The following is a 6,829-nucleotide window of genomic DNA, read 5'->3' as shown; positions in this document are numbered from 1 at the left end:
ATATCTATCTTATATATATCTACTGTAGAAGCTTCGGGACTTTGTTTGGATTGTAACTGGACAAAAGCGTCTTATCAACTGATGAATACAAAATCTGATGAAATAAGTTGCAACCTCCACCCAGCATACAACAATATTACAATAAATGATCAGTGTTATCTTAAAAACATTTGTGTTACTGACTACGATTCCGCATTAAGATCAACTGGATCCCACTACAACCTGACATTTTAACAGTGACTAACTATCGGCTAGCCACTTTTGGCGGCTACCACCAATGGTCAATTAAGTAACCGTCAATTAAATAAACAAAACTACAGTGATCCGCTCAAAATGTCTATATAGGTCCACTGAAATTCCGCAATAAAATGTTTGCTGGGGAGTGATGTTTTAAATGTCAAAGAGTTTATATCTATCTTAAAGACACGTGTTACTGGCTATACTGCTACTGACAACGATTCCGCTTCAAGATCTACTGGGTCTCACTGCAACAAGGTCTACTGGATCCCACTGCAACAATATCTATTGGATTTTACAACAACAAGATTTTGGTGAGGCGAAAAGTGATGTTTTAAATGTCAAAGATTGTAATAGAATAACTCTAATATACAAAGCTGATTTTGATGGCTCAAATGGGAATTCTAAAAACAAACATGTTATGATGATAGGTGTCCTATTGGTAATCTGAAGAGTCAGGCAACTCTGTTAATTACATTTATGTCTTTTACCATTTTTTTAAAGAATTTTTAACTTTAAAATACCCATTTATCCACTGGTATGGGTATTTTAACTTTAAAATATGGGTATTTAAACTTTAAAATGGGTATTTTAACTTTAAAATACCCATTTATCCAAATATCCACTTTGTATTGTTAGCCGTTGTGATTTAGATTTGTATAAGTAATTTCAGACCTTCTTTATACATACAGTAATGATACCTGTAGCAACCAAATAAAAAACATAATACTTCAACAACAAACCCAGACCTCATATTGGTACTTATGCTAAAAAAAAACAACGCATAAAAAATGTGCAGCCACTAAAAATAGGTTGTTAATATCCATACAAAAAAAATTACACCTCCATAAGAACCATTGATCTTATATTGGTATTAAGACTGTTGACGGGTACCGGGTAAAAAAAGTAAATACTATGCAGGGCAAGTATTATCTTTAGAATAAAGGTGCGATTTGATTATTATACATATATTTCAGGATTGGTAATCAATGTAAAGTGATTTTAAAGAGAATTTAATAGTAATTAAAAATATAAGGTTTTAATGAATAAGTGCAAATATTAATACAAATAGCCCGTCGCCTTGATCATAAAAGATAGAGTAAGTCGTAACATAGTGGGGGAAAGGGAACTTTTCCCTGTGATTTATAATCCAATCATGAATTAATTTTTCTTTTTTTTTTCTATTTTAATAATTTTAGGGTGTTTAATGTGTATTAATTCTTTAAATTTATAATCCAATCATGAATGAATTTTTCTTTTTTTTTTCTATTTTAATAATTTTAGGGTGTTTAATGTGTATTAATTCTTTAAATCCTATTCATTCTGTTTTTTGATTAGTAGCTGTATTTTTTTTTTCTTTTGCTTTATTAATTAATTTAGACTTAGAATTTCTATCATTATTATTAATAATAATATATGTAGGAGCTATAGTGATTTTGTTTTTATTTGTAATAATGATGTTAGATATTATTCAAATAAAAAAAAGTTCTAATATTAATAATATAATTCCTATAATTTTAATTGTTTTAACTTCATTAATGATAAAAGTTATTAACAAAAATGTATTTTTACCTTATTATTTAAATGATAATTTTTTAAATTTTAATCTAATAAATTATCATAATTTTCATAATTTAGTTCTGTTTTTTTACTCTAAATATTATATAAATTTTATGTATTATTCTGTCAATAGGGATGATAGGGGTAATTGTTTTAACGATTACTCATAATTTTAATTTAAAGAAGCAAAAAATATTTATACAACATTTAAGAAACAATTCATGAAATTAAATTTATTTATTTACTTATTAGTTTTTTACTTAGTTCTATTATTTTGTTTTTTTCAATTTTTCTTTCTTTTAAATCACCAGATAAAGAGAAAGTTTCTATTTATGAATGTGGATTTAATCCTTTTCATTCAACTGGTCAACCATTTTCTATAAGATTTTTTTTAATTGCTATTTTGTTTTTAGTATTCGACTTAGAAATAATTTATTTATTTCCATGATCTGTAAATTCTAATTTAATAGATTATTATTCACAATTTCTTATTTATTTATAATTATATTAGTCATAGGATTAATTTATGAGTGGTTAAGGGGGGGGGGGGGGATTAGAATGAGAATAATGCTATTTGATTTCAATTTATTAGTGATAATTATGTTTTGTATTAGTATTATTGGAATAATTATTAATAGAAGCAATATAATATTGATTCTAGTTAGTATAGAAATTTTATTATTATCTATTTCAATGAATTTTATATTAAGTTCATTAACTAATTTTTCTTTAGAAGGACAAATAATAGCAATATACATAATAACTATTGCTGCTATTGAGTCAGCTATTGGATTATCAATAATAGTAGCTTTTTATAAAATAAAAGGATCTATTTCTTTAAAATTATTAAACTTATTAAAAGGATAATGAAAGACATATATTTAATTAAATTAGAAATTATAAAGTTTTTGATAATTATTGTTCCAGTTTTAATTTCTGTAGCCTATTTGACCTTAGCAGAGAGAAAAATTCTAGGCTATAGTCAGAATAGAAAAGGTCCTAATGTGGTAGGAATATACGGGTTATTACAACCCTTAGCTGATGGTGTAAAATTATTTTCAAAGGAATTAATTATTCCTAATCATGTTAATATATTTCTTTATTTATTTTCTCCTATTTTAGCTTTAACTTTATTTTTGCTTATTTGAGTAATAATTCCATTGGGGGTAGATAATTTAATCTTTGATTTTAATTTGGGGGTGATGTTTATTTTTGCTATTTCTTCAATAAACATATATTCTATACTTTTATCTGGATGATCAAGTAATTCTAAATACGCCTTTTTAGGTTCATTGAGGGCTGCTGCTCAAATGATAAGTTATGAAGTATGTATTAGCTTAGTTGTTTTCTCTTGTATTCTATGTGCTGGAACTTTAAATATCTATTCTTTAATAAACTCACAAAGTCAAAGTATTTCTTATATTTTCCCTTTATGACCTATAGCTATAATGTTTTTTATATGTTCATTAGCAGAAACTAATAGAGCACCTTTTGATTTAACTGAAGGTGAATCAGAATTAGTTTCTGGTTATAATGTAGAGTATTCTTCAATGTCTTTTGCTTTGTTCTTTTTGGCAGAATACTCTCATATAATATTTACCAGTGCTTTTTTTGTAATCTTATTTTTAGGAAATTGAAATAATTATTTCTTTATTAATAATTTTATTTTCTTCTTAAAGATGACTGTATTTGTTTTTTTATTTATTTGAGTTAGAACTTCTTTTCCTAGATTAAGATATGATCAATTAATGGGTTTATTATGAAAATCTTATCTACCCTTAAGTCTATCATTTATTATTATTACTAATTCTTTATTATGGGCTTTTTGAGGTTTATCTAATAAATGATGTATTTAACTTTTCTTTTATTAATTCCATTTTTAAGCATAATAAATACCTTGTTAGTTCAAAGAAATAATAAAAATATTTTTAATATTTCTTTGTTTTGATCTTTAATATTGTTATTTTATTTTATATTATTTTTTACTTTGAATCATAAAATTTTAAATTTTCAATTTAATTTAAATTTTAATTGATTATTAATTCAATATTTATTAATTGAAATAATTTTATTCTTTCTATTGATGGTTTATCTATATTTTTTATAGGCTTAAGTATTTTATTAATTCCTATATGTATATTAATAAGCTTAAAATCTATAAAATATTTAAAAAAAGAATTTAATATATTGCTATTTATATCAGTTATTTTATTAATTACAGTATTTTCTATTTTAGATATTTTATGGTTCTATATTTTATTTGAAAGTATATTAATACCTGTATTTATCATGATTGGTATATGAGGTTATAGGGAAGAAAAAATTAAAGCTGCTTTTATTTCTTTTTTTATACCTTGATAGGATCTTTATTAATGCTAATAAGTATATTTAAAATATACTCACTAACTGGAACTACTAATTATGAAAATTTATTAATCATAAAAATTCCATACAATATTCAATTTTGATTATTTATAGGGTTTTTTGTAGGTTTGGCTGTAAAAATACCAATGGTACCATTTCATATTTGACTTCCTCAAGCTCATGTAGAAGCACCAATAGCAGGTTCAATTCTATTGGCAGGAATACTTTTAAAATTAGGGGGTTATGGTTTAATTAGGTTTTGTTATCCAATTTTTCCATTGGCCTCTCAATTTTATTATCCATTGATTATTATAATGAGTATCGTAGCTATAGTTTATGGTGCTTTGACTACATGTCGTCAAATAGACATAAAACGTTTAATTGCTTATTCTTCAGTTTCTCATATGGGCTTAGTGACTATAGGAATTTTTTCACATTCTATCGAAGGATTAGTTGGATCAATATTAATGATGATTGCTCATGGTTTATCCAGTTCAGGCTTATTCATTATTACTTCAGTTGTGTATTTTAGATTTCATTCTAGAATTATAAAATATTTTAGAGGTTTAACTATTACTATGCCGGTTTTAAGTATAATTACGTTTATTTTAATTTTAGCTAATGTTTCATTTCCTTTAACATTAAATTTTATAGCTGAATTATTTCTAATAATTTCAGCTTTTAAATTTTCTTTGTTTATAATTCTATTAATTTTATTAGGGGTTTTCATAAATCTAATTTATTCTTTATGAGTTTACAATAGAATGTTTTTTGGTTCTAGTTCGTCTTATTTAAAATTTTCAAGAGGTATAATAGGTTTTGAATTTCAAAGTTTATTACCAATAATAGTGTTTATTATTGTATTAGGGGTTTATCCAAACATACTTATTGATTCCATAATATTTAGTTCTTATACTAACATTTCTATTTAATGAGAATTAGAAAAAACAATCATCTTATAAAACATGTTAATTCTACTTTAATCGATCTTCCTTCCCCATCAAATATAAATTACTTATGAAATTTTGGGTCTTTATTAAAATTGTGTTTTGCAATTCAATTAATTTTTTTAGCTATGCATTATTGTGGAGATATAATTTTAGCTTTTAAATCAATAATTCATATATGCAGAGATGTAAATTATGGATTTTTATTAAAATCAATTCACGCTAACGGGGCTTCTTTATTCTTTATTTGTGTTTATATTCACATAGGCAAAAGTTTATACTATGGGGGTTATCAAAAAAAACCTATTTGATTTTCAGGTATGATTATATTTATAGTAATGATGATTACTGCTTTTATAGGTTATGTATTGCCTTGAGGACATATGTCCTTTTGAGGGGCTACTGTAATTACAAACTTTTTATCTGCAATTTCTTATATAGGAGATGATATAGTTCAATGAATTTGAGGTGGATTTAGTGTAAATAATGCCACTTTAGGTAGGTTTTTTAGTTTACATTATCTATTTCCATTTGTATTAGCATCTTTAATTCTAATTCATATAGTATTAATCCATAGTGTTGGATCTAGTAATCCGTTAGGAATTAATAGTAATTTTGATAAAGTACCATTTCATTGGTATTTTGCAATAAAAGATATTTATGGATTTTTTATATTATTATTTATTCTATTATTTATAGTATTTTTTTATACTAATACTCTAGGTGACCCAGAAATTTTATCAACGCTAATTCATTAGTAACCCCTGTTCATATAATGCCAGAATGATATTTTTTATTTGCTTATGCTATATTAAGATCAATTCCTAACAAGTTAGGAGGAGTTTTAGCTTTAATTTTAAGTATAATAATTTTATTTGCTATTCCATTTTTACATACTAATAAATTTTTTTCATTAACTTTTAGACCCATAGGAAAATTATTATATTGAATGTTTATAGCAAACTTCATTTTATTAACTTGATTAGGCTCTAAACCTATAGAAAACCCTTATATAATAATCAGTATAATTTCTAGTTTATTTTTTATTTTTTATTTTTTACTGATCATTCCAACAATAGGAAAATTAGAAAATTACTTGTATTTTCAAAAGATAAGTGTATAATTGAATCACACATTGAATGTTTTCAACTAATCACAAAGATATAGGAACTTTATATATAATTTTTGGGGCATTTTCTGGAATGATAGGAACTGCTTTCAGTATGTTAATTAGAATAGAACTTTCAGCACCACGAAGAGTATTAGGAGATGATCATTTATATAATGTTATAGTAACAGCTCATGCTTTTGTAATGATATTTTTTTTAGTTATGCCAGTCCTAATAGGAGGTTATGGAAATTGATTTGTGCCTATATATATAGGAGCACCAGACATGGCTTTTCCCAGACTAAATAATTTAAGTTTTTGACTACTTCCTCCTGCATTAATTTTACTTTTAACTTCATCTTTAGTAGAACAAGGAGCAGGAACAGGTTGAACAGTTTATCCCCCCTTATCTGGGCCTTTAGCTCATTCAGGAGGGTCTGTAGATCTACATTTAGCTTACACTGTGCTGGTTTTTCTTCAATTGCTGGAACAATTAACTTTATTACAACTATTTTTAACTAGAGAACACCAGGTTTAACATTTGATAAGATTCCTTTATTTGTGTGGTCTGTTTTAATAATGGCATTCCTATTACTTCTTTCTCTCCCCGTTT

The 6,829-nt window shown here is 25.3% G+C and overlaps 2 pseudogenes; both read left to right on the top strand.

The window, feature by feature from the left end:
• Positions 1 to 3,867: 3,867 nt before the first annotated feature.
• On the top strand, positions 3,868 to 5,093 carry LOC136076183 (NADH-ubiquinone oxidoreductase chain 4-like; annotated as a pseudogene).
• Positions 5,093 to 6,231, top strand: LOC136076182 (cytochrome b-like; annotated as a pseudogene).
• Positions 6,232 to 6,829: the final 598 nt, after the last annotated feature.

Source organism: Hydra vulgaris, chromosome 02 (genome assembly GCF_038396675.1).
Source record: "Hydra vulgaris chromosome 02, alternate assembly HydraT2T_AEP".
Classification (NCBI taxonomy): Eukaryota; Metazoa; Cnidaria; class Hydrozoa; order Anthoathecata; family Hydridae; genus Hydra; species Hydra vulgaris.
This window is presented reverse-complemented; position numbering and strand designations above follow the sequence as displayed.